Below are 5705 nucleotides of genomic sequence, written 5' to 3' on the forward strand. Positions count from 1 at the left end.
TGAAGTTAGCTATTGAACTTATGGAAGGATTACATCATACGAACTTACTGGTTTTGCAAATGCATAATAATAATAGATATAGACATAGCCTCATCAAAAATTACCTGGTAAAAGAGGAACCTGCACCACCCATCGCAAAGGCATGATAAGCACCCGTTTAATCACTGAGCAAGTCATTATAATATTCAAAGAAGAATTATGACCAAAGGGCGGAGCCTGAGGATGAACCTAAATCGAGGCAAGAATTCTTCTGGCGACCTGGAAATGAAAGGAAAACAATAATTGTTAGTTTGGTGAGAAAAATAGTATATAAGTAAGAGACAGTGATATTTGTTTTCAAGCTAAATAAAATATCTAAAAAAAATCTGAAAGTGAGGAGGAGCTTCCACCAACTTCTACTAGTATATTGAAATACTTAGTGAGATTAACAAAAAAGAAACCAGTCTCCATAATGGCAGTGTAGAGAACAAATGACAGAGTTAAAATGAAACTAGTTGCAGAGCTAGCGTAGCTCTGTCCAAAAGAAAGGGAAATGAATGACTATTGAATAGGCAGACGGGTAGTCATTACAACATTGAATAAGCAGTGAGAATGGAGGCAAATGCAGTAGTTGATATACTTGTAGATTCAGTGGATAACCCGACAATGGATGATCTATATTCTGTGTCGGGTGACCAAGTAAAATAAACAATGTGGCCAGACGTAGCATTCGTTCATTCAGCAGCAGAATAGGTAGAGGCACCACCAAAGATGAAGGCAGAAAAAGAGCGAATTTCCCGTGAACCATAACAAAAAAAAAGGGGGTCAAATGCACTCTCTCGCTCTCGATCGTCTATAGGTATTGATCTGTTGGTATCTCATCTTGTGATTATCAAATAGCTTGTTTATATAGGAATATGCATCCTCATTTCCACCACTATTTTCTTTGACTCATATAAGCACGTTGCCTTCATTCTCAAGTATCAGGAAATCAAGTAGCACTTTCCCTTCTTTGTCAAGTAGCAGAAAATCAGGTAGCAGGAAATCTAGTCATGCCACGGGGAGAGAAATTTGGGACTGCTGCCTTAGCAGTCCTCCTTCCTCCTTTTTAACCGAAGATAATGCTTCTGGCAATCTTCCTTACTCCTTTTTAATAGAAAATAATGCTTCTCGCATAGAGTCCCTCTGCTACAAGCTCTTGAACAAGCTATAAAACTAAAAGGGACGCTGCAGATTTGGACCAAAAATCTGAGAGCAAACAATTTTGTGCGAGATATAATCAAGCCAGACTTTGGTACGCTCTGATACAGCATTTGGTGACGAAGAGAATCAATTGTGTGTGGGATATAATGAAGCCAGACTTTGGTAGGCTCTAATACAGGATTTGGTGACCAAGAGAATGTGAAGTGAAGACAGGTAGAGTATGGTGTCATGTGAAGTGAAGACAAGTGGAGTATGGTGTCTAAACATGTGTAGGCCACGTGTAAGTGGAGTATGGTGTCTAAACATGTGTGAGCCATGTGTAAACCTTTTAAACATGAAGATATGTGTTTAAAGAGATACTCTTAATTGGTATAAACATAAAATGTTTGCTAACTAATGTTAGCATTAGTTAAGAGAAACTAAAAACCCAGTGAGATTTTTGTATCAATAGACATTTACTCTAAGTTTTAGTACGTATTGCCTCGATATGAGGCCAAATAAGACCTCCAAGTTGTTGTATTGGTTGAAATAATGAAAGGATGAAGCTCATAGGCAGATGAAAAAGTCTTTTATGAGATATAAACATTAAGTTAAATTGAGTTAAATTACTTTGGTTTTTGTGCAGAGAATAATGCAAAACTGAAAACCTATTACTATAGTCCCTGCCAGCCTTTTGGGCAGGGACTAATAAGATTGAGAAATGATTACTTAACTCTTTTAAGGTTCCCTTAATGAGAACAATAAGTTTAAAGAAAAGTTGGCCATCTTTTCACATGTTACTCCTTATAATATTATGGCTAAGGAATGGTTATGTTTTTTTATGTGAATAATATGTTTAAAGAAAGACTATTTACCTCTTCTTCATCCTTCCCTTTTATACACATGTGCCATTATTCCTTAAAATGAAAATCTTATAATTTTATAGCGTATCTATAAAGGATAATATGGAATATTAGAGATATCGCCAAAAGAAAATTTAGTACACCCTAATAAAAAATTTACTCACTTGAAAAAATAGGTTTTTATAAATATCTTCAAACCACATCATTTCATATAAGGAAATTTTAAATCTTTAGTTCTTTTTAAAATCAAACTATATTTCAATTATTTTCACGTTATTATAAATATTAATAAAAACAAAAAATACCCACCTTCACCAAAAATGTATATACTTGTTTTTCATTAGCTTATTTTATAACTTTATTTTAATTTTATATTATCAAATTTTAATTTACAAATCCAAATAATCTCACTTTTCATATTACTATTTTGCAAATTTATTATTAATTAATCTTATATATATACTAGTTTAACTATATAAAATAAAAGTTAAAAAATGTCTATAAGCATAAACATTAATCTATTTTAAAGGTATAAACATTTATTTTATTATAGATGTCAAATTTATAAAATTAAAAATTTCATAAGAATTAACTAAATTATAACTTTATGAATATTATTATTATTATAAACACATATAACAATTTTCTTAATCGTGGAAATTAACCTCAAATTTATTATGGAGTGTTACACAAAAATATCGTCACCATGATTATTTGCAGTCAGTATGGGTCTATCATCACTTCTATTGTCCTCCTAAGCAAGTCTAAGACCTCAGCTCTTCAAATCAAGCTTTGGAAGTGGGAGAAAGACATTAAAAATCAATGTAACTCTGCTTCCGCACTTTCTCTCATGGTCACCTGCGGTCCCGCACCTTCTGCATACAAAAGTTGCGTACCTACCGCTCTTTTCCTAACGGTGCAGGTGCGGACCCCTGTGAAAGTCAAAAGGCGCAATTTTTATCTCAAAAAACTCACTTTGGCTTAATTCTAGAGTTTTCTGGAAGGAATTTTGACGTGGATTGTTCGTTCTGAGGTGGTTCATGCATCCCAAAAGAGAAGGAGCTAAGCCCTTGACTAAAGGAGCTATCCCTTTGAAGGAGGGCTTTATCCCTTTGAAGGAGGACCTAGTAACTTCCCTCCATTGCACTATAAATACAGGCATTGGGGTGAGGACTAGAGGGGTTAGCAGCTAAACATTTTGAGGGTAAATGCTAGTGAAATTAAGACTCTTTGGTTGAGCTTGAGAGGAAAGATCACATACCTCTTGGTTCCATTTGAGAGTGAGTGAAACTTGTCAAAGTAGAGGAGACATCTTGTTGGACCCTGGGAGGAGCTTGTACAGCGTCAAGGCAAAGGTTGTAAAGTTCTTCTTCTTTTGAATTAATACAATCAAACTCATTTTTCTCAACAAGTATCTTATGTTATTTGTTTCATGGACTCCTTGACTTTCATGTTAAATATGTTTTATGCAATGGGTTTTTCAGGTGCTATTTAATTTGTTTGCCTTGTTTGTGTTTGCAGATTCGCGAAGAGGAGCTCATTTGGATCAAAAGAGCAAGGGCATCCACAAGCTTGCGTTGGACCAAAGGTAGGCCCTAAAAACACTTGTTTGCTATTGTCTATTGAAGCATATTTAGAGAAAGATGGTGTCTGGTTGGTTTCCTTGTCATTAGGTCTTCTTTAGATTCTAGGAAGGTCTATCTTGTCCGCAAGATCGACACATTCCGCGTGACAAAATGGCGACTCCACTGGGGACTTGATTGTTTTCTTTGTCTAGACTTTGACTTGAGAAACTGTATTTTTTGTTTCTGTTTTTGACTTGATGATTGTGGGATTGGGTGAATTTAGATTTTTTGAGTTAGTTTTCATTTTTCATAGTTTTGGGAGAGGTATGCACCCTCTGAGTTAAGCACAGTGCGTACTTGTACGCACTTTTGCTTTGTGCACAGAGCGTAGACGCACCTGTGTAAACAAGTTGCCTGCGTACCCTATCAAAAATTTGAAAAATTTTAAATTTTCCTCTTTTTTATCAGTTTAGAATTTGTTTATAGGTTTTAGCCATTGCCCAGACCTGCTTGTTCCCTGTCAAAAACTTTCCTTGGTTTAATTTCATTAGCATTAGGGTTTTAGGTGGAATTCCTAGGAATTTTTCTTGTTGGGTTTGTTTTTCATTTTTGGTTGTGTAGTGGCTCTGGGCTCAGAAGCCGTAGGGACCTTAGATTACCTTGGTGTCTACCAGTCTTCTTATGAGTCTGACCATTTATGAAATCTCCCCTTGTTGAGGAATTCGCTTTGAGTTTTCTCATTTCAAAATTTCGAAAAGCTTGTAGTTGAAAGTTTGGAATTTTCATTTTTAAAAAAGAAAACGAAAGATTGGTTGTTTTTTGACTAATTGTGATTCTGCATAAATTAGTCCTTAGCTCACATTTAGCTAAGTAAAACATCCTCAAAAAGACTTTTAGTAGGCTTTGACTTCAAGTAGCTTTTTATAATTTGTAGCTCTCAAAGTTAGTCATTTTTATTAGTTTTGAGTGTTTTATTTACGAAATATAAAAAACAAAATCTCTTTTGGAAAAGTTTGTCTTTTGTAGTGATTGAGCGCTTTGAAAAGAAAAGGGAAAATTGTGTGAAATAGCTAGTTGTCTCGTTTTGAGTGCTTTGGAAAGGAAAAGCTCTTCTTTTAATTTGTTTAATTGAGAAAGATTTGTATTTACAAAGTCTTTACATTCTCAAACTCTTTCTTAGTTTAGAAGTTCATCGAAGAGAAAAGATTGTTTAAATCATCCTAGGTGCATCTTTTTAGTGATTTCGAGTCCAGTCTTTACACCACGAGTTTCATCTCCGCCACCTCTTGACTTAAACAACAACCACTAAAATTAACGCTTAAAGTAAAATTCACTTAGTAACATTTTATTTCTAGGGCTCTGATACACCAACTTAGCTTAGGCTAGTGTCTTGGAGTAGGAGAGGAATTAACTCTCCAAGACAGTAAAACAAACAAGTAGTTGTATCTTGTGGTAGGAAGAAATCCAATTGTTGCATTTATGCTCAGGGAAAGCTCCTCTTAAAGGAGAAGCACGAGATCGTGTCTGAACCAGTGTGGGAATCAATCCTTCCTCATTGGGAACGACGCCAGATATTCACGTATTAAAAACGGTAAACCTCGAATTAACCATTGTCGAGGAGCCTGGGGTCACTTGTTGGTAAACCTTGGATTATGTCAAGGAGCCTTCAAGGGGATTGAGCTTGCTACTCTGCCCTTGCGTGCGTATCAGATCGTAGACTGTTCCCCCAGGTGTATTTGTCTCAATTGGTAACCTTAGTAGCCATATTCTTTAGGATTCTTCCTAAGGTGACAGTGGTTGAAAGATCCCACTATACCTGGAGCAGACGTCAGCTAGACTCACTTGGATTTTCTGGGGGGTTCACTTCACTTGAGACGGTTAAGTGGAGGAACTTGGTCTAGTCTATTCATTAAGCAGGTTACCAAGGTAACTGTTCCAACCGCCATTTCTGTACTGAATTCTGCGACGTTGGATTTCATCACCAACTAGTGTTTTCGGTCCGGAAAGTTACCGTTTGTGTGTGTTTGATCTCTAGATTCTTTAGGCGTGTGATTCAAATTTGTTTGGTTCTTTAGAGGCTTTAGGTGTTTTTCATTGAGATTTTACTTTGTTTGCG

At 35.8% G+C, this 5705-nt stretch overlaps 1 long non-coding RNA gene across 1 annotated transcript; it reads right to left on the reverse strand.

The window, feature by feature from the left end:
- Positions 1 to 10: 10 nt before the first annotated feature.
- On the reverse strand, positions 11 to 953 carry LOC149232406 (uncharacterized). Its single transcript, XR_016247534.1, has 3 exons — positions 620 to 953; positions 229 to 258; positions 11 to 120 (listed from the first exon to the last, which is right to left on the reverse strand). It is a non-coding gene; the product is annotated as an uncharacterized LOC149232406 (long non-coding RNA).
- Between the last annotated feature and the right edge of the window lie 4752 nt (positions 954 to 5705).

The sequence above is a fragment of the Pinus tabuliformis genome, chromosome J (genome assembly GCF_031772625.1).
Source record: "Pinus tabuliformis cultivar Carrire ecotype Pingquan chromosome J, CPIR1, whole genome shotgun sequence".
NCBI classification, from domain to species: domain Eukaryota; kingdom Viridiplantae; phylum Streptophyta; class Pinopsida; order Pinales; family Pinaceae; genus Pinus; species Pinus tabuliformis.